The 21,632-nt window shown below is 44.3% G+C and overlaps 4 non-coding genes across 4 annotated transcripts; 2 read left to right on the top strand and 2 right to left on the bottom strand.

The window, feature by feature from the left end:
• Positions 1–453: 453 nt before the first annotated feature.
• On the top strand, positions 454–527 carry trnan-guu (transfer RNA asparagine (anticodon GUU)). The gene has a single exon. It is a non-coding gene; the product is annotated as a tRNA-Asn (tRNA).
• A 637-nt stretch (positions 528–1,164) lies between these two features.
• On the bottom strand, positions 1,165–1,236 carry trnac-gca (transfer RNA cysteine (anticodon GCA)). The gene has a single exon. It is a non-coding gene; the product is annotated as a tRNA-Cys (tRNA).
• A 2,810-nt stretch (positions 1,237–4,046) lies between these two features.
• Positions 4,047–4,119, bottom strand: trnak-cuu (transfer RNA lysine (anticodon CUU)). Its single transcript has one exon. It is a non-coding gene; the product is annotated as a tRNA-Lys (tRNA).
• A 13,756-nt stretch (positions 4,120–17,875) lies between these two features.
• trnal-uag (transfer RNA leucine (anticodon UAG)) lies at positions 17,876–17,957 on the top strand. The gene has a single exon. It is a non-coding gene; the product is annotated as a tRNA-Leu (tRNA).
• The last annotated feature ends 3,675 nt before the right edge of the window (positions 17,958–21,632 follow it).

Genomic DNA, 21,632 nt, shown 5'->3' with positions numbered 1-21,632 from the left:
AAAACTGAGTTGTACCCCAAGATCAGCCATAAGAAGCTATTTTATTCAAATAACCAAGAACTTTAAAGAAACAAGTAAAACATGTTAATTAAGGTACTGCCCTTCATTGACTGGAAAGTGCTTTGTGACGTCCGCTGGTCGGGATAGGTTCTATATAAATGCAAATATTTCATGATCTTCAATCCTCGTCCTCTGTTACTGAGCCCAGTCAGTGGGAACAGTCTGTCCCTCCCTGCTCTATCAAACGACCGTTTTCCATGTTAGAAGGGATGAACCATTACACCACAACAACACTGTGGGGTAAAATAATAAAATATACATGTTTAGATTTGTAAACGATGCCATCATTTGGTCTTTCTGTGTCAGGTTTGGTGAAAATTGAATTGGCGTCTAACTTGCAGCCAACACGCTGTCACCCTGATTTAGGATGCCCTGTAGTGTCCAGTTGTGTCAGTCTCTGTGGCGCAATTGGTTAGCGCGTTCGGCTGTTAACTGAAAGGTTGATGGTTCGAGACCATCCAGGGACGGGGCTTTCACTTTTTTTCCCTCTCCATCTGCTTTCATTGTCTCTCGGTTTTTGAGTGTCACTGAGTCCTTGGGCAACACGAAAAAAAAACTTATCGTGTGTTTCTGCCTCTACTGTTAGGCGACGTTAGTTTATTGAACATTTATCTCCAACATCTTATTTGTAACAATTGATATATTTCAAATATTATTAAACTCAATAACTGAACTCGAAACTTTAACCCATGTTTGATCTTGGGTTTCCATTTTCCTGCACACTCCCCTTCTTTCTCAGATTTCTCAGGAATCTGTCTGTCGCAACCTGAAATGTGTTCAATAAGGAAAATACACAGCAAGTCGGCAAAGATCAGTGGAATGAGGACTGAGTTAAACTTTCACCAGAATGCTGTTTTTATAATTGCAAAGTCCTGAGATTGAGAGCAGATAGTTCACATGGGAAAGGGCTGTTTGATAGAGCAGATAGGGACACACTGTTTCCACTGACGAGGGTCAGTAACCAAAGGATTGGGATTAAAGATAATGAATGAAAGACCGACTTGTATTTATGGAGCGCCTTCCCCGGTTGCTGGACGTCACAAAGCGCTGTGCAGCCAATGAAAGACAGTTCCAATTGAAAAAAAAGTATCAGCTCGACAAGGAAGGGGGCATTCGGATTTGAACCGAGGACCTCTTGATCTGCAGTCAAATGCTCTACCGCTGAGCTACACCCCCTCAGTTGCAAGCTGATTCACGGGATCCAGCATATTCTTATTAAGTGTGGAGGGGGATCGAGTGGTCAGACTGCATCCCGCTTTGTCTCAGAGTTACTGGTTTCTGAGTGAAGTCGGAGAGCTTAGTGTTTAAGTTACCGAGATGTTTTCTTGTGATTTGGCTGAGATTTGGATCCAGGTCGAGGAGATATTTGTGTCAACCTAATCGATAAAATCTACCCCATTGTCATACAGATTTGTATCCCCATCTCTATTGGCAGCGCTTTGCAGCCTATCACGGCCTTTCACTATCTGTGTTTATTCTTAAACTGTTGCCCGTGTGACATTTCCAATTCAGACACAGAATTATAGATCTAACTGCACTGCTTCTGACAGAGCTGTTTTCGATCAGGAAGCAATTCAGGTTTGTTGAACGGATTATGAAAAACTTTAAATCTTAGCATATCGAAGCCGATCTATGACTCTGAAAGCGCCGAATCCTAAGCACTGGACCACCAGAATTTCATCTTCCTGATTCTCCCAGAAACTGAGTACAGGAATATGCACAGTGCCAATTACTCACGGTTGCACTCACCTTCCAATCTTGTGCACGTTGTTCAGCTTTGAAACTGTTCATATTTTCACATTCGCTTCCAGTGTGATGAAAGCGGAGCTGTGATAAGCTGAACCTTTTCAACAGATTAACTACAATAAGGTTTATAAGAAACATTACTCTTTGAATGTGGTGAGCTACAGTGAAATTTAATGCAGCAGAAGATAGCTCACTCATTTTGACAGGAGGTGTCAGCAATTGCAATGTAAATATGATGTCGAGATACGGGCGTTGGACTGGGATGGGCAGAATAAGAAGACTCACAGCATCATGTTAAAGTCCAACTGGTTCAATTGCTCCGATAATAAAATAAATTTGCTTTATTTTATCAGCGCCCCGAAAGTTCTTGATTCCAAATCGATCTGGTGTTGTGAGCCTTCTTAATGGAAATATTAATTGTTGTGGGTAATTGACAGGATTGTGGATTGGGGCAGATTTTTCCTCCCTGCTGTTCAACCTGCCACAAGTATCGCTCCCGTTTTAAATCAGGAAGCAATACCCACTCTCCTTAATTCATGTGTTGCACGAGAGCAATGAATCGTCATTCCCTGACCGGGAATCGAACCCAGACCATGGCATTGAAGGCGGCGAATTCTAACGACTCGACCAACAAGGAAATTGAGGTGTCCTGAGCATTATTGAGCAAGTGTGCGTGCGTGCGTGTGCATGTGTGTGTGCGTGTGTGGGTGTGTGGGTGGGTGCGTGCGGCTGCGTGCGTGCGTGTGTGGTTTAGGAGAAAGGTCTTGTGCTCTAGGGTAACCGCTGATGAATGAAGCCGTCGACCTCTTTATCGCTGAGCTTTTTGTGTTCTTGAGCAATCGTCCTCTGGAGCTGATGCAATGAGGCCAGCAGAGTAACCCACTGCACCGTCTGCAATGTGATTGCGGTGCGATTTGCTGAAAGCTGTTAATTTTATAAAAATCATCTTTTTGCGAATTGAAAATCAAATGCCCTTCAGTGCCCGGTAAGAATTCTCACCAGCTAAAAGTGCAGCTGGTTTATTTGGAATCTCTAGCTTTCGGAGCGCAGCTCCTTCATCACATACACTGAGCATTCACCACATTTTTCTGTCTTTCAATGAACGCAATCGATATCTCATCAATTCCCCGGTAACCTGAGTCTCTGACACTGATTTCCACAGTACACTGCTTTAAATCTTTGTTTTCAATGTGAAATTAAGCGGTTTGTTCCATGTGAAGGATTTACACTTATACCCTTCGGGGATGATGGTGACGTAGTGGTAAAATCAGTGGAGCATGAATCCCGTGGCTCAGGCTCACAGGTCCCGATCCCACCGCAGTCTAGATCTGAAACGGAAGTGAAAGCTAGTCTCAGTAATGAAGCTTGTTTTCTGATTGTCATGAAAACTCATCTGGACCTTTTGCAGAAGGAAATCTGCCATCCTTCCGCTTTCTGGCCTCCATTGGACTCCAAACTCAAGTCAATGTGATTGACTCTTAACTGCCCTCTGAAATGGCCCAGCAAAATACGCAGTTCAGTGGGAAATAGGGGTGGACAACAAATGCTGGCATTGAGAATGAAATATATATTGCATTCGCAGCATTTTATGAAATGATTAATTCTCATTTTGTTTCATTTCATGTCAAATAGGGTGACATATTCTGGTGTCTCATTATTTAAAACCGCAGCCCTTTAACTGTTCAAACAGGGAAGGTTCAGTCAGAGAAAAGTGATCCACTGTGATCCCAAACAAGGTATTGTAGTTGCTGCAAATCCCACCTCAAAACAGAAAATGTTAGAAGCACTCATCGGCTTCAACAGCTTCTGTGGAGAGGGAAAGAGAGTGAATGATTCAGGTTGCTGACCTTTGACCCTAACTGGAAGAAATTGTCATTTAATGGTTTTCAAACAAGTACAGAGTCAAGGAGAATAGAGAGGGAGAGGAGGAAAGGACAGACGGTCTTTTGATCGGATGGAAGGCTGGAGTGATTGAATTACAATGGAGATGATTATTATTCCCACTGACACAATCGCGCCGATCTGGGTTTGAATCTCACAACAAATGAGAACAAAACCTCTCGCTGAGTTCAGCGCGAAACTCCCGCCTTCCAGTGAACTGCAGGCAGTTTTCAGTCACAAACCCACAACTCTGAGATAAACAACGCAGAAAGTAGAAAGACTCAGTTTGAGCGGTGATGCTTCTGGAGGAACGGAGATCGGGAATTCACCCAAGAATGGGGCAAAGTTTATAACGATGACGCCCAACGTGGGGCTCGAACCCACGGTCCTGCGATTAAGAGTCTTATGCTCTACCGACTGAGCTCGCCAGGCACATGGATCAGGTTGGTTTCCATAACCTAAAATGTATGGAGACAAATGTTGTTTTTCCAACTGGTGTCGATACTTGCCCTGATTTCAAAGTTTACAATGAATTTAAGACTTACCTGGATAGTCACATGAGCAGCCTGGGAATGGAGGGATACAAACGATTGGTCTAGTTGGACCAAGGAGCGGCACAGGCTTGGAGGGCCGAAGGGCCTGTTTCCTGTGCTGTACTGTTCTTTGTTCTTTGTTCTTTGAATCGACCTACAGAACCCCCAAGGTTCCTATCCCTTCCTCTCAATCATCAATTACATCATTCACATATTCCAATGCTTCGCTTCACCTCTCCCAAACATTCCGAACTCCTCTTACACAATTCACCTTTTTTTGTTCATAATAAACTAGCCTGGGGTGGGCGGAACAGTCTCTCAGCATGGACACTGTCAAACTGTTTTCTAGTTTCAGACTTTTCAATAAGATCACCTCTGATTATTCTAAACTCCAGAGCGAACAGACTCACCCCGCTGAATCTCTCCTCCCAGGAGAAACGCAGAAATCAACTCAGTGAACCTCGGATGCACAGAGACAGCGAATGAATGAAGACTGCAAGGATCAAAATCGGTCAACGTAATAAAAACACAGTCAGAGACACTGACAGATTCTGAGGGAGATATATAGAGACAATGAAAAACAGAAATAGCGAGTGAGGTACACATCCACAACCCATGAATGAATAACAATATACACACAGCCAGCTGCCTGAACCAACAAACATGGGGTCCTCTAAAATGGTGACCAGAGATCAAGTGAATGGCCACAAGCATATTCACCTTTTAATGTCTTGATTTTCCTGTGTGAGTGTTGTGTTGATAGATTGCCTGCTCTCTGTGCTCAGGTTCTCAAACCAAATCCCACGTAAACCAATCCCACCGTTTGCACTGCAAATACATTTACAAAACCTTTGACTTTTCCAATACGAAATGACAGCTGAATGAGACCTCTTGCTTGGCCTTTGAACCCAGGACCTCTCGCAAGTTGGTGATGTTAACACCCTCAGCCCGAATCATACCCCTCGTCCACCGAGCCGCTGCTGGGGAAGTTGTTCAATGAAAATATTTCCATTGCCATTCAAAGCTACTCAGACTTCTGCAGTGAAAGGTGAAAATGCTGGAAAACAAATCTCATATTTTAGCTCCATAATCTTTGATTACCACGGGGAATGGTTAGAAATGTAGGAAGTTTTAAAGAAGTGTTATCCAGCAGCATAACAAGAGGGGAGGCCTCTGGCCGGGTGTAAATCAGGAGAGATTAAATGGGGGAAACAAAGAATTTTAAAGTAATTACACCACAGAATGGGGCCATTCCTAAGTCCTTTACATGACTCAGTTGTGTTGTGGATGAAGGGGAACCTGTGGATGTAATTGGAGCCACAGTAATGAGTTGGTGGGTTTTGAAAATTGAAAGTTACACTTAGGAAATAGAATTAGGAGCAGAAGTGGGCAAATTCAGCGCTTCGAGACTGAACCGTCATGCAATCAGTTCATGACTGATCTCTCCCTGTTCTCAAATCCACCTCCCTATCTGTTCCAATATCCCCTCATCCCTTTTATTATCAGGAATATATCTGTCTCTTTCTTGAAGCCATTTCATGATTCAGACTCCATCGCGCTATGGGGAAATGCATTCCAAAAATTCACGACCCTCTGCGAGAAGTAGTTCCTCCTCATCTTAGTTTTAAATCTACCGCCTCTCAACCTATACATTTGAGCTGTTCTTCTCGATTGCCCCATGAGAAGAAACATTTCGTCGACGTTCAATCTATCAATTCTTTTTAGAATTTCATATACCCCGATCACTTGTGAGGCACGACTTGCCCTTCACAGATTCGTGAAGGGCAAGTCGTGCCTCACAAATCTGATCGAATTTTTTGAGGAGGTAACTAAGTGTGTTGATGAAGGTAGGGCACTTGATGTCATATACATGGATTTTAGTAAGGCGTTTGATAAGGTCCCCCATGGTTTGCTTATGATGAAAGTGAGGAGGTGTGGGATAGAGGTAAAGTTGGCCGATTGGATAGGTAACTGGCTGTCTGATCGAAGACAGAGGGTGGTGGTGGATGGAAATGTTTCGGATTGGAGGCAGGTTGCCAGCGGAGTGCCACAGGGATCAGTGCTTGGTCCTCTACTCTTTGTGATTTTTATTAATAACTTAGAGGAGGGGGCTGAAGGGTGCATCAGTAAATTTGCTGATGACACCAAGAATGGTGGAGTAGTGGATGAAATCATAGAAATCATAGAAACCCTACAGTGCAGAAAGAGGCCATTCGGCTCATCGAGTCTGCACCGACCACAATCCCACCCAGGCCCCACTCCTATATCCCTACACGTTTACCCGCTAAGGTGTTGTAGGCTGCAAAGAGACATAGATAGGATGTAAAGTGGGCTAAAAATGGCAAATGGAGTTTAACCCTGATAAATGTGAGGTGATTCATTTTGGTAGGACAAATTTAAATGTGGATTACAGGTTCAAAGGTAGGGTTCTGAAGACTGTGGAGGAACAGAGAGATCTTGGGGTCCATATCCACAGATCTCTAAAGGTTGCCACTCAAGTGGATAGAGCTGTGAAGAAGGCCTATAGTGTGTTAGCTTTTATTAACAGGAGGTTGGAGTTTAAGAGCCGTGGGGTCATGCTGCAACTGTACAGGACCTTGGTGAGACCACACTTGGAATATTGTGTGCAGTTCTGGTCACCTCACTATAAGAAGGATGTGGAAGCGCTGGAAAGAGTGCAGAGGAGATTTACCAGGATGCTGCCTGGTTTGGAGGGTAGGTCTTATGAGGAAAGGTTGAGGGAGCTAGGGCTGTTCTCTCTGGAGCGGAGGAGGCTGAGGGGAGACCTAATAGAGGTTTATATAATGATGAAGGGGATAGATAGAGTGAACGTTCAAAGACTATTTCCTCGGGTGGGTGGAGCTATTACAAGGGGGCATAACTATAGGGTTCGTGGTGGGAGATATAGGAAGGATATCAGAGGTAGGTTCTTTACGCAGAGAGTGGTTGGGGTGTGGAATGGACTGCCTGCAGTGATATTGGAGTCAGACACTTTAGGAACATTTAAGCGGTTATTGGATAGGCACATGGAGCACACCAGGATGATAGGGAGTGGGATAGCTTGATCTTGGTTTCAGATAAAGCTCGGCACAACGTCGTGGGCCGAAGGACCTGTTCTGTGCTGTACTGTTCTAATTTCTAGTTCTAAAAACTCCAGCATGTTGTGGGACTATTTTACCTCAGTGTCGATTTCATGTCCCAGCGAACTCAATCGGTATTGTCATTAGCTGAAGCAGTCCATGTTCCATCCAAACTGGACATATTAAGTGATGTACGGTAAGTCAATTTGAAAAACACATTTCACCCGTGACCCTGGTTGTCCAGGGAGTTGTGTTCAGTCCCACCCCAGTGTTGTTTGGTTTCAATTCCCGCTCAGGAAACAATTATTTATTGCTCTCGGCAAACTATTACAAATAACCTGATTTGCTATCTGATCAAAAGCAGATCTACTAAAATCAGCCGAGTGAGGTTTGCAAGTCTCCATCAGAGCTGGAAATGTCACATGTGCAACAGGTCAAGAACAAATATAGGAGCAGAAAGACAATGATAGGCTGCAAAGCGCTGACGATAGAGATGGTGATGTAAGGTAACATCTGGAAGGTAAATCGGTCAGATTTTAGCGTTCACACTGAATTATTAAACCTTTCCCTCACTCTGCAACGACAATGTTTGAAAACGTTTCTGCCCAGTTTTGAACCGTCGGAAGCGAAAGTAATAACTGTGCGTGGAATGTCTGTTGTCTGTTATAATGGACTGAATATGTCACTGTGGTGGAAACAGAAGGTGCCATTTTGCGATAGAGACTTACTTGTGGTGAATCATCCAAACCATAAAAACAAATGTCAGTTATTGCCTGGTGGAACATATAAAACACAATCTTTCCTCGTGTCCTGAGGTGAAGACTGAGCAAATCCAACAGGAGGTTTTCATGTCATATCTGGCAGTATATTGGGAACCAGACAAGGTTAAGGACAGTTTAAATGGTGCTGGTCCTTCACTGCAGCTGATTCTGTTTCTGACTGGATGTGATTTCTGATTGTTACACAGTTCAGGATGAATTGATTCAGCGAAGGAGCAGGCTCAAACCGACTGATGGCCTTTCTCAGCTCCTTTGCTGCTACTAAATTTCATTAACGTTTTCAGTAAAGAGCAGGATGGTTATGGGGTAGCGTGACGGAGCAATTTAAACCAGTAGTTAGGTTCAGTTTCTGTATAAGCTGTGGGTTCAAATCCAGCCGTTGCGAGAGTGGGCTTGAGTTTTGGTCTGTGCAGCTGAAATCCAGCAGTTCAGATTGAATGCAGGAGTTTCTGCCGTGGTGTTTTTGGCAGGAAGAAAGCGGAGACACTGACCAATGTAAACAGTTGTTGAGGTGAAGAAGCGGATGTGGAAGGAGTGGAGCAAATTATTGTCGATGCTGGAATCGGAAACAAAAAGGGAAAATGCTGGAAAATCTCATCAAGTCTGGCAGCATCAGTTATGAGAGAAGAGAGCTGATGTTTCGAGTCCAGATCACCCTTTGTCAAAACTGGAAGGAATTGAGTTGCTCCGACAGAGAATACAAACGGGAACACAGGCTGAATGGCTATCTGCCGATATAACCACAGGATTGCAAACATTGAGACTGCAGTCCCGGCCCAGGGGTAGATTGGGATTTTTTAACTGAGGCTCAAATCCTGTCATGTCCGCTTCCCGTCGTTCCTTATTTTTATTGAAAGTTATTGGAAATGAAGCAATGTGTACAGAGATGATCAACTCACTGAAAATCTCTCACATCAGCGTCTCTGAGGGTCTAGTGACCAGAATCGGCGCCGTGACGTCGTTTCAATCCCCAGTCACGGAGTGAATAACTTTTTGTTCAATTCTTCATTTCATGAAAACACGCCTCAGAGCGTCTGTGAAGGGAGCAATGTCTAAATCTTCCAGCTGAATGAACTTGCATCGGAGTTGGAAAAGTCAGAGATGCAAGTCTAGGATGCCACCGGGACTTGATGGATTGAGTTGTAAGGAGAGGCTGGATAGACTGGGACATTTTTCCTCTGGAGCGTCGGAGGCTGAGGGGTGATCTTATAGAGGTCTATAAAATAATGAGGGCCACAGATCAACTAGATAGTCAATATATTTTCCCAAAGATAGGGGAGTCTAAAACTAGAGGGCATAGGTTTAAGGTGAAAGGGGAGTGATACAATAGCGTCCAGAGGGGCAATTTTTCACACAGAGGGTGGTGAGTGTCTGGAACAAGCTGCCAGAGGTAGTAGGAGAGGCGGATACAATTTTGTCTTTTAAAAGGCATTTAGATAGTCACATGGGTACGATGGGTATAGAGGGATATGGGCCAAATGCGAGCAATTGGGATTAGGTTAGGGGTTTTGAAAAAAAAGGCGGCATGGACAAGTTGTGCCGAAGGGCCTGTTTCCATGTTGTTCACCTCTATGACTCTATGACTCCATGTAACAACAACGAACAACTCTGAAGAAGAATCACATAACAAGCACAACATTCATGTCAGATACACACACAGCACACATGTCAAATCATGTCATTTTCAAGTTGCGTCTTTTAATTTCCTGCTCTCCACCAAATCAAACTCTCCACCAGATCAAAAATCTCCGACCTCAAACACTATGCTGTTCCTCAATCCACTGATAATGCTGCACGTAATATGAGCGACTTACAGCGCTTGGCTCCGTAGCTTAGTGGTTAGAGCACTGGCCTTGTAAACCAGGGATCGTGTGTTCAGTTCTCATGTAGACCAAGCTTAGTTGAAAGAAGCTGTAGGGTCGAGTCCAACAGACTGTGAGATAAAACAGGAAGCTTTTATGAGTGAAGGGGCAGATCAGGTGCCAACTTGAAAAGCGAAAAGATTTTCTTCGTAAAAAAAACAGAAAGAGTAGAATCTATTTGACGAGCTGAAAAATATTAATGTTGATATTAAGAATGGAATAGATTCGTTTGTCCAAGGAATGCATGACGTTAGCATGTAGGTGCAGCAGATAATTGGAAGGGACATTACATTTTGGTCTTTATTGCCGGCAGACTGGAGTCCAAGAATAACGAGGTGTTTCTGCTGTTGCACAGGGTTAGTTGAGACCACATGTTGAATATTCTGTGCAGATGTGATAGTCGAATTAAAAAAGGGATGTGCTTGCATTGGAAACGGTAAAGAGAAGATTCACCAGATTGCTCCCTGGGGTGAGGGAGTTGTCCTGTGATGGAATTCTCTGGAGTTTAGAAGAATGAGAGGCGATCTCATTGAACCCCTGCAGCTCTGATTTGGTTTGATAGGATAGAGGCTGAGAGATTGTTTTTTTTTCTGCTGGTCGGGGAATCTAACCCACTGTGGCACAGATAAGGTGCTGATCATTTTGGGCTAAGACAAGGAGAACTTACTTTACTCAAAGGGCTGAGAATCCTTGGCATTCTCTGTACCTGACTGTTATGTATGCCCCATTATCGAGCCCATTTAAGGTTGGGATGAACAGGTTTCTGGTCTCTTGGGGAATTCAGGGATAAGGGGAGATGGTGGAAAAACTGAGTTGTAGCCCAAGATCAATCAAGATGGTATTGAATAGCGGAACAGTCCCGATGGACTGAGTGGTCTGCTTCTTCTCCTATTATTCATGATATAATAAAAGCAGAAAGTGCTGAAAGTTCTCAACAGGACTTGCAACAAATGTGGAGCAAGATATAGAATTAAGTTTCCGAGTCCAATATGACTCTTTGCAAACCAGTAACTGATTGCGAGTTCCAGCAATTAGCACAGCATCGAGAATGGGAATTGAATTGGATCCAGGCAGTGAAAGCCCTGAATTTAAACTGCTGCAGGATTTCTGTTGGAAAATTGTTCAGGAAAGTTGCTGCAACTGAAAGGGAGGAGGTTTGAGAGCATTCTGCGCCAAATCGACCTCCTCTATTACTGTTTCAACTTATGTTCCCAATATTGATATACTTTGTGTCCTTCTGCATCAGGGAAATACTGTCCAAACTTTGCCAGTCTTGCTGATATTCACTAAGTTGTCATACAAATCGATCGATGAATTATGATTTCAATTAAAACGAGGTATATTAGATCATGCTGCTGTATATTTCCAACCTATTAGAAATCTGGGACTCACAGTAACTGATAGAAATTGATGCTGTAGTTGTAGATATAGAACTGGAACGCACCATCACACCGAGTGAATCCACTGTCTGTTTAAATGTTGATCAGTGAAAATTTCAGTCATCCACTGCTGTGTAACACACGGCCACTGAGTCAATAAGCAATAGCCAGTCAAAAAAAGCCTGTATCAGTCAATCTTTCTCGCAACTTTCAAACATGTTGTTATTCTCTGTACCATTTGCCCTTGAGGTATATGAATAAGTGAACGCAGTTTGTGATGGTAAAAAATGTGTTCACCCCCTCTGGGAACTGAATCACATTGGTGCACAGAGGAACACATACAGACACCGAGAGTCACAGAGGGCTGACGAGACACAAACATCCATAGATCAAGGATGTCACCAACTGGGTTCAGTTTTCTTCCATTTCTGGCTGGGGTTCTGATGAATTCTAGCTGACGAACAGAAATGAAGGAATGCGAAGTGAAGTAGGAAAAACAGATGGGAATATTTGAAAGATTTTGATTCCATTGAAAGAATAATTAATTCTGCAGTCATCGAAAGGAATGAATGCTGAGCAGCGCATTGGGTGAGGTTCAAATCTCTGTGAGAAAACAATAATTTCAAATGCCGCTTGGCCATCGCTGCAACCGGTGTCAATGTGTCCATTGAATCATTGAATAGTTACAGCAACAAAAGTGAACATTCTGTTCCAGAAGGTCACGCTGCACCTTTCATCCCTGCTTTTTCTTCCTTACAAAATGCCATTTGCTGAAAAGACAAACGAGCTGCACTTTTTGGCAGTGGTGGGATTTTAACCCACAGAAATTCAGATATTGAAGCTTAAATTTAGTAATTAAGACCATGCGGCTCCACTAACAATCGAAGGTAACTATTGCTCGGAGTAATACCGGCAACGGGTTAGAATATAATTGAGATTTTGAATGGGACATTTCGCCCCTCAAGCCCCTCACAATATTTTGGAATCATAGCCAAGCTGTTGTTTTCCAGCTGTTACATTTCCGACTTTTCCAGCTTTGATGAAAGATCCAGCTGGAAGATTAACTTTGTTTCTCACTCCACAGACGCTGCCAGATCTGGTTTCATTCAATGCGGAATTCCTTTTCATGGTGTCAGTTCACACAGCAATACAAACTGGCTGGGGATTGAATCCAGTCCATAGTGATGAACGTGCCGAATACAAACCACTAGACCAGCAGGGAAGCTGACAGTGACTTTCCCAATCAGCGGATCATCGTCATTTTAGCCATTCTCTTCCTTCTCTTCCGTCACACAATAGACAGGTTTCTCATTTTTTAAAAATACTCTGCTTATTTCCACATTTGTCACCTGCCATCGAGTCCATGGTCGTGAAAACGATGACTTTGCACCATTGGAACACCCGAGTTCCGCCATCACCAGCTCAATGTTGCCTTGTCTATCATTCCTTGTGTCAAATAATACACCCTCCCTAGTTTTCTGTGCCGAACCTCGCCTTCTGCCCTTTTTCAGGAGTGACCCCTGACTTTAAAACTAGAAAATGTAGGGGAAACCCATCAGACTAATTAAAATTTGCAAATATATGAATAATAGAACTTTTCCCTCAGTCTGCAATGAATGTGATTTGTAAAACAAATTCTGCCCAGTTTCATGCCGTGGGAGGCGGACGCGATAACTGTCTTGGAATTATTCCTGTAATTGGCTGAACACTTCTCTGGTGTTGAAACAGAAGGTGCCATTTTGCAGGAGAAGCTTGTGGTGCAAGTGGTCTGGCGTGGAAACTAAAATAACAAAAGATCGTGAGCAAAGCAAATTGTAAAACACGCTGTAGTTGGTCTGGCGGTTAGAGTTTGAAACTTTCACTGCTGTTTTGATTGCATAGAACATAGAACATAGAACATAGAACATTACAGCGCAGAACAGGCCCTTCGGCCCACGATGTTGCACCGACCAGTTAAAAAAAAAACTGTGACCCTCCAACCTAAACCAATTTCTTTTCGTCCATGAACCTATCTACGGATCTCTTAAACGCCCCCAAACTAGGCGCATTTACAACTGATGCTGGCAGGGCATTCCAATCCCTCACCACCCTCTGGGTAAAGAACCTACCCCTGACATCGGTTCTATAACTACCCCCCCTCAATTTAAAGCCATGCCCCCTCGTGCTGGATTTCTCCATCAGAGGAAAAAGGCTATCACTATCCACCCTATCTAAACCTCTAATCATCTTATATGTTTCAATAAGATCCCCTCTTAGCCGCCGCCTTTCCAGCGAAAACAATCCCAAATCCCTCAGCCTCTCCTCATAGGATTTCCCCTCCATACCAGGCAACATCCTGGTAAACCTCCTCTGCACCCTCTCCAAAGCCTCCACATCCTTCCTGTAATGTGGGGACCAGAACTGCACACAGTACTCCAAGTGCGGCCGCACCAGAGTTGTGTACAGTTGCAACATAACGCTACGACTCCTAAATTCAATCCCCCTACCAATAAACGCCAAGACACCATATGCCTTCTTAACAACCTTATCTACTTGATTCCCAACTTTCAGGGATCTATGCACACATACACCTAGATCCCTCTGCTCCTCCACACTATTCAAAGTCCTCCCGTTAGCCCTATACTCAACACATCTGTTATTCCTACCAAAGTGAATTACCTCACACTTCTCCGCATTAAACTCCATCCGCCACCTCTCGGCCCAACTTTGCAACCTGTCTAAGTCTTCCTGCAAACTACGACACCCTTCCTCACTGTCTACCACACCACCGACTTTGGTGTCATCAGCAAATTTGCTAATCCACCCAACTATACCCTCATCCAGATCATTAATAAATATTACAAACAGCAGTGGCCCCAAAACAGATCCCTGAGGTACACCACTTGTAACCGCACTCCATGATGAATATTTACTATCAACCACCACCCTCTGTTTCCTATCCGCTAGCCAATTCCTGATCCAATTTCCTAGATCACCCCCAATCCCATACATCTGCATTTTCTGCAGAAGCCTACCATGGTGAACCTTATCAAACGCCTTACTAAAATCCATATATACCACGTCCACTGCCTTGCCCCCATCCACCTCCTTGGTCACTTTCTCAAAAAACTCAATAAGGTTAGTAAGGCACGACCTACCTGCCACAAAACCATGCTGACTATCACCTATCAATTCATTACTCTCCAAATAACTATAAATCCTATCCCTTATAATTTTTTCCAACATCTTGCCGACAACAGAAGTGAGACTCACCGGTCTATAATTCCCGGGGAAGTCTCTGTTCCCCTTCTTAAACAATGGGACAACATTCGCTAACCTCCAATCTTCTGGTACTATACCAGAGGCCAACGACGACCTGAAGATCAGAGCCAGAGGCTCTGCAATCACTTCTCTTGCCTCCCAGAGAATCCTTGGATAAATCCCATCCGGACCAGGGGATTTATCTATTTTCAGACCCTCCAGAATATCCTGCACATCCTCCTTATCAACTGTAATACTGTCTATTCTACTCCCCTGCAACCCAGTGTCCTCCTCAGCTATATTCATGTCCCCTTGCGTGAACACCGAAGAGAAATATTGGTTCAATGCTTCACCAATCTCCTCCGGTTCCACACATAACTTCCCTCTGCCATCTATAACTGGCCCTAAACTTGCCCTAACCAACCTTCTGTTCTTGACATACCTATAGAACGCCTTAGGATTCTCTTTAACCCTATCCGCCAAAGTCTTCTCATGTCCCCTTTTAGCCCTTCTAAGCTCGCTCTTCAACTCCCTCTTAGCCAATCTAAAGCTTTCTAGTGCACTACCCGAGTGCTCACGTCTCATCCGAACATAAGCCTCCTTTTTCTTTTTAACCAACAAAGAAACTTTTTTGGTGCACCACGGTTCCCTAGCCCTACCAATTCCTCCTTGCCTGACAGGGACATACCTATCACAGACTCGCAGTAGCTGCTCCTTGAAAAAACTCCACATGTCGGACGTTCCCAGTCCCTGTAATCTCCTAGTCCAACCTATGTTTCCTAATTCTCTCCTAATAGCCTCATAATTACCCTTCCCCCAGCTAAAACCACTGGCCCGAGGTTCATGCCTATCCCTTTCCATCACTAAGGTGAACGTAACCGAATTGTGGTCACTATCACCAAAATGCACACCAACTTCCAAGTCTAGCACCTGGTCTGGCTCATTTCCCAGCACCAGATCCAATATAGCCTCACCTCTAGTTGGCCTGTCTACATACTGAGTCAAAAAACCTTCCTGCACGCTTTGAACAAAAACTGACCCCTCTAACGAGCTAGAGCTATAACAATTCCAGTCAATATTAGTCAAGTTAAAATCCCCCATAACAATTGCCCTATTACTTTCACTCCTAAGCAGGATTGACTCCGCAATCCTTTCCTCAACCTCTCTAGAACTTTTAGGAGGTCTATAAAAGACTCCCAACAGGGTGACCTCTCCTCTCCTATTTCTAATCTCCGCCCATACTACCTCAACAGATAAGTCCTCATCAAACCTCCTCTCTGACACTGTGATACAATCTCTGACCAATAATGCTACCCCTCCCCCTCTTCTACCTCCTTCCCTACTTCGACTAAAACATTTGAACCCCGGGACCTGCAGCATCCATTCCTGCCCCTGCTCTATCCATGTCTCTGAAATAGCCACAACATCGAAGTCCCAGGTACTGATCCACGCTGCAAGTTCATCCACTTTATTGCGAATACTCCTGGCATTGAAGTATACACATTTCAAACCCTGCTCCACCCCACCTCTGCAATGCCGTGCATTGCAGTCCCCATCCATGCATCCCTCACTTTCAGCCCCACTACTCAGGATCCCTCCCCCCCCCCCCGAATCAGTTTAAACCTCCCTGCATGGCCTTAGCAAATTTACCCCCCAGGATATTGGTCCCCTTCTGATTAAGGTGTAGACCATCCTTCTCATAGAGGTCACACCTTCCCCAGTACGAGCCCCAATTGCTTAAGTACCTGAACCCCTCCCTCCTGCACCATCCCCTCAGCCATGAATTCAAACCTTCCCTCTCCCTATTCCTCTCTAAACTATCCCGTGGTACAGGCAAGAGTCCAGAGATAACCACTCTGTCAGTCTTGGCCTTTAGTTTCCACCCCAACTCCATAAATCCCTGCCTAATATCCCCTTCCCCTATCCTCCCTATGTCGTGTGTCCCCACATGTACAATAACTTGTGGTTTATCTCCCTCCCCCCTAAGAGTCCTGAATACCCTGTCAGACACATCCCGGACCCCAGCCCCTGGTAGGCAACACACCAACCCTGAGTCCCTACCTTTAGTTCCGACCCTCCTATCTGTCCCCTTAATTGTGGAGTCCCCAATCACAAGGCCCAGTCTTTTACAGCCCCTAACCACCTGAGCTTTCTCACTCGGCTCACCCCCAGAGATCTGCTCTCTATGCTCAGTTGATTCCTCCTCAACTGTAGCCTCCAGCACCGAAAACCTATTATGGAGGGGAACCGCCCCAGGGGATTGTCTTCCCGATTGCTTCTTACCCCTCCTCCTGGCATTGACCCAAGCCTCATTTCTAGGAGTTACTATTTCTCTATAACTCCTATCAACTTCCACCTCCGCCTCCCGAATTATGCGGAGTTCCTCTACCTCCCCCTCCAGCTCCTTTACACGCTCCTCCAGAAGCTGCAATCTAATGCACTTCTTACAACTAAAATCTCCTGAAACACTACTGGATTTCCTCACCACATACATCCCACAGGAGATGCAGCATACTGCCTGAACTGCCATCCCTGAAGCCATTACCAGCAAGAAAAAAAGAAAACAAAAAACTTCCCCACACTTATAATTAGGTTAGAGGAGGATGGAAGGGTGGGATCCTCTACCAGTGTGGAGGATCGGGTATCTCCTCTGCACCAATTTATAGGGCTAGGGGCCCGAGAGAAAAAAAAAAACTACTACTGAGGGGGAACCTCCCAGGTAACTGACTTTTAAAGTTAAAATAAAAACCCTTCCCAGACTCCTTTGCTGCCCACTTCTAGTTTTCACTTTAAACTTGAAAAACTGCTGTTAAAGTAAAGGCCAAAAAAATACACACACTAGCTGACTAATTAAATAAATAAACAATTCAATTAATCCAATTAATCTCTTACCAGCACTGCTGCTTTTCAATCACCCCTCTCAGCTTGCTCCAGTGGATCAATGAGGTCAGGAAATGAAGATTTATTGCTCTCCTCCAATGCATGAGAACAAATATCAGTTATTTCCCGGCAGAACGCACAAATCTCAGTCTCGCCTTGTGTCCTGTCCTTTCTCAAGTGAAGACCCTGAGCAAATTCAACAGGAAGCCATATTGTCCTTTCTGGGAGCTAAACGAGGTTAAGGACAGTTTAAATGGAGCCAGCCCTTCACTGCAGCTCATTGTGTTTCTGACTGGAGATGATTTTTGTTTGCTACGCATTTCAGGATCATCTGATTCGGTTACGATTTAGTCAGGGCACATCCCAACTCCGCGGGTTTTAATATATTTCAGTATTAATGCAATGAAATTTCATGATTATCAAGACTTGCCGTGTGGTAGCGTGGCCGAGCGGTCTAAGGCGCTGGATTTAGGCTCCAGTCTCTCTCGAGGCGTGGGTTCGAATCCCACCGCTGCCAGAGTTGAAGGATTTTTGTCCTTGGAGCTGAAGTCCAACAGCTCGGGTTGAACGGAGGAGTCTGAGCGGTGTCGTTTTTGACAGACGGCCTTGTAAGAACAGGATATTGCGCTTGACTCATGGATGGACAGTTCCGACACGCCACAGCAAAAAAGCGCACCGACCTCCTCAGAAGACAAGTACGGGACACAGCCCTCAGAGTGCCCTTCCTCCTCCAGTACGTCCCCAGAGTGCAGAAGCCAAGACATCTTCTTCGGAGTGGAGAAGCTATGACATCTTCGGAGCCTTCAGCGTACAATCGATGAAGATGAATATCACGCGAAGGCCATTTCCACGCCCCCACTACTTGCCTTCAAAAAACTGCGCAACCTCAAACAGACCATTGTTCGCAGAAAACTACCCAGCCTTCAAGAGAACAGCGACCACGACACCACACAACCCTGCCAGGGCAACCTCTGTCAGATGTGTTGGATCATCGACACGGATGCCATCATCACACGTGAGATCAGAATCCACCAGGTAGACGATACATACACATGCAACTCGGCCAACGTTGTCTCCCTCATACGCTGCAGGAAAGGATGTCCCGAAGCATGGTACATCGCCGAGACTATGCAGACGCTACGACAACAGAAGAATGGCAACCGCTCGACAATCACCCGGCAAGAGTATTCCCTGCCTGTCGGGGCACGCTTAAGCAGTCAAGGGCATTCAACCACCGATCTTCGGGTAAGCGTTCTTCAAGGCACCTCCAAGACGCACGACAACGCAGAATCGCTGACCAGAAACTGATAATCAAATTCCATACACGAGAACGGCCTCAACCGGGACCTTGGGTTCATGTCACACGACTTGTCACCCTCACCATTTGGCCTGGGCTTGCAAAATCCTACTAACTGGCTTGCCTTGAGACAATTCACACTGCTTTAACCTGTCATTGTCCCCCTCTCCACTCGCATTGTCTGTACCTGTAAAGACTTGATTCGCTGTTAAGACACGCATTCCAACCATTATCTTGCAATTGAGTCTGTGTCTTTCTATGCCCTGTTTCTAAACCCAACTCTCCACTCACCTGATGAAGGAGCAGTCTCTCGAAAGCTCGTGCGACCAAGTAAACTGATTGGACTTTAACCTGGTGTTGCGAGACTTCTTACTGTGAGGGCGATCAACAATGATTTTACTGAATGGCGGAACAGGCCCTAATGAAGGAGCAAATGGTCCATTGCAACTCCTCTTCACTATTCTCTTATGTTGTTCTGTACAGTTCATTGTTCTGAGAACAGATTCAAATTGGTCCTGCTCCTCCCTCTGACGTCATGAATTGGAGACTGAAGACACTCGGAGCTGATTGGGTGAAATGTCGGATAAAGGAGATGTGAGCTGATTGGGTGTCTCCTGTTGGAAAGGAATGAACCAATCACCACTGGGGCCGGATATTACTCAACATCTTCTGAACTCTGAACTGAAACAATTGAGCTTTAACTCATTGAGTTCCCTCAGACATTTGCTGGAGGAACGCTTTTTAATTTGGAAGTCCAAGAAAGGTTGATACAACAGGTTGAAAGTAACGAGTCTGTTCTTGAATTAAGTGGCATGGGTTCTCAATCTAACCATGCGAACCTGCAGCAGTGGAGTTGAGCATTGTAGTCAGGCCGATTGAGGGCGATATGCTGTCATTTGTTTCTCTACTGTAGTGCTTGTAAAGGACCGCGGTCCGAAACCGGGCAGAAGAATATATTAAGGTTTTTCATGTCGGGTGAGCGAAATCTGAATGATTTCAGTTTGTTGCTGAACATTATCCGAATCTCGATTCATATTATCTTTGCTTGACGTCGGCCTCAAATGCTTCCTGTAAAATAAATGCTGAATATTTTGGCGCACTGACAGGAAATAAATGTTTCTATTTTGACAACATGCGCACATTAGCATTTCGTTCAGTCGACAACAGAATTTAATGGGTTAGTAGGTGTAGGCTAACGTAGTTAATCGCCATCTGAAACATGTCCAATGGTAGTGTGTGCTCAAAAAGACAGATACAAGTGAAACTGCACGTGGGCATTGTCAGCTGTTCCTGAAGTGTAGTTGTTCTCACATTCGCCTCACACGCGAAAAGTCCCCGGTTCGAAACCAGGCAGAAACACTGTTGGATCGGTGTCATTAAGCAAGAGCAAAGTCTGCATGATGTAAGTTCATAGCTCAACCTCATGCGAATCCGATGTCACGGTCATATTATATTGACTTTGATCTCGGCCTCAAAAGCATTTAGGGAAGTCAGAAATGCTGTCTTTGAGGACGCACGGAATAAAGAACTCCATTGTTTGTACACATATTCGCAACCCGTGCAGTCCACAAAATAATTTAATGGGTTTAGAGGTGCAGACTGACGCAGTTAATCACCATCTGAAATATATCGATTAGTATTATGTGCTCATAAAGACAGACACAATTGAAACTGAAACTGAACGGGAGGAAATAGGCGCATTTCACAGAAGCACCTTTTAAAAATTGCTCTTCACAGTAAAGAAATAGTTAAAACCACTCAGACAAATGTGGAAATCGAGATTCAGTGCGGACCTCCTGGACTTCCGATAGATGGACGAGATTTATTATTATCATTATTATTATTATCATTATCTGAGCCTCGTGTTAAAGGCATGTTATCATTGCTCTGACAGGACCCTCAAATGCTTTCTGTGAAATCAGAAACGCTTTTTCTTTTGACGCACTGACAAGAAAGTTCGATTTTGACACCGAGCACTTATTCGCATATCGTTCAGTCTACAACAGAATTTAATGGGTTTATCGGTGCAGACTAATATGGTTAATCACCATCTGAAATATCTGACAGTAGTGTGTGCTCAAAAATATAGATACAAGTGATACTGTAAGTGAACTAGAGGAAATGGCGCACATTTCACAGAAGAATCTTTTTTTAAATCGTTTTTCGCCACTAAGAAACAGGAAAAACCACTCAGACAGATGAGGAAATCGAACCTCAGTGCGGATCGACTGGACTTTTCTGTAAAGGGCCGAAATGTATGCGTCTGAATACATCACGCCCATAATAAAAAAAACGGCTCAAGAGTCACTCACAGATAATTCTTAACTCTCTCCCATTTAGATGTGGTTGACTTTTAAAAAGCTGACTATGTCCAATCTTACAATTGCGATCTGTATTACCAGGTGACTCGATCCCTTCTGTTGGTCAGTTATAATTGCAAATCAGTGATGTTCAATTCCTGAGATATTCAATTCATAATGAAGACATATGTGTTAAATAATGCATTGATACTAAATATTGAAACAAATACTGAGTACAATTGTACAATGAGCTTTGCCGAAGTGCCATCTGGACTCGAAACCTCAGCCATTTTGACTCCTTACAGCTGCTGTCAGACATTGTGAAATTTGCCAGAATTTTCCCTTTTGGTTTCCGAATCTAGCCGCCGCAGTAATTTGCTTTTATTACTGAGTACAATTGGTTGAGATTATTCGACGGAAGATGAGAATGATGCATTAATGAATGGGCAGAAATCATTGCTCCCTCAGATATTTGCGAGACGAACGCTTTTAATTGTTGAAGTTTAAGATAAGGTGAGCAATCAGATTGAGAGTAACGGTTATCTTCCCGCATTAAGTGACACGAGCTCTCAGTCCTATCATTGGAACCTGCAGC

Source organism: Mustelus asterias, unplaced genomic scaffold (genome assembly GCF_964213995.1).
Source record: "Mustelus asterias unplaced genomic scaffold, sMusAst1.hap1.1 HAP1_SCAFFOLD_1156, whole genome shotgun sequence".
NCBI lineage: Eukaryota > Metazoa > Chordata > Chondrichthyes > Carcharhiniformes > Triakidae > Mustelus > Mustelus asterias.
Note: the sequence above shows the minus strand (reverse complement) of the source record. Positions and strands in the feature narration are given on the sequence as shown.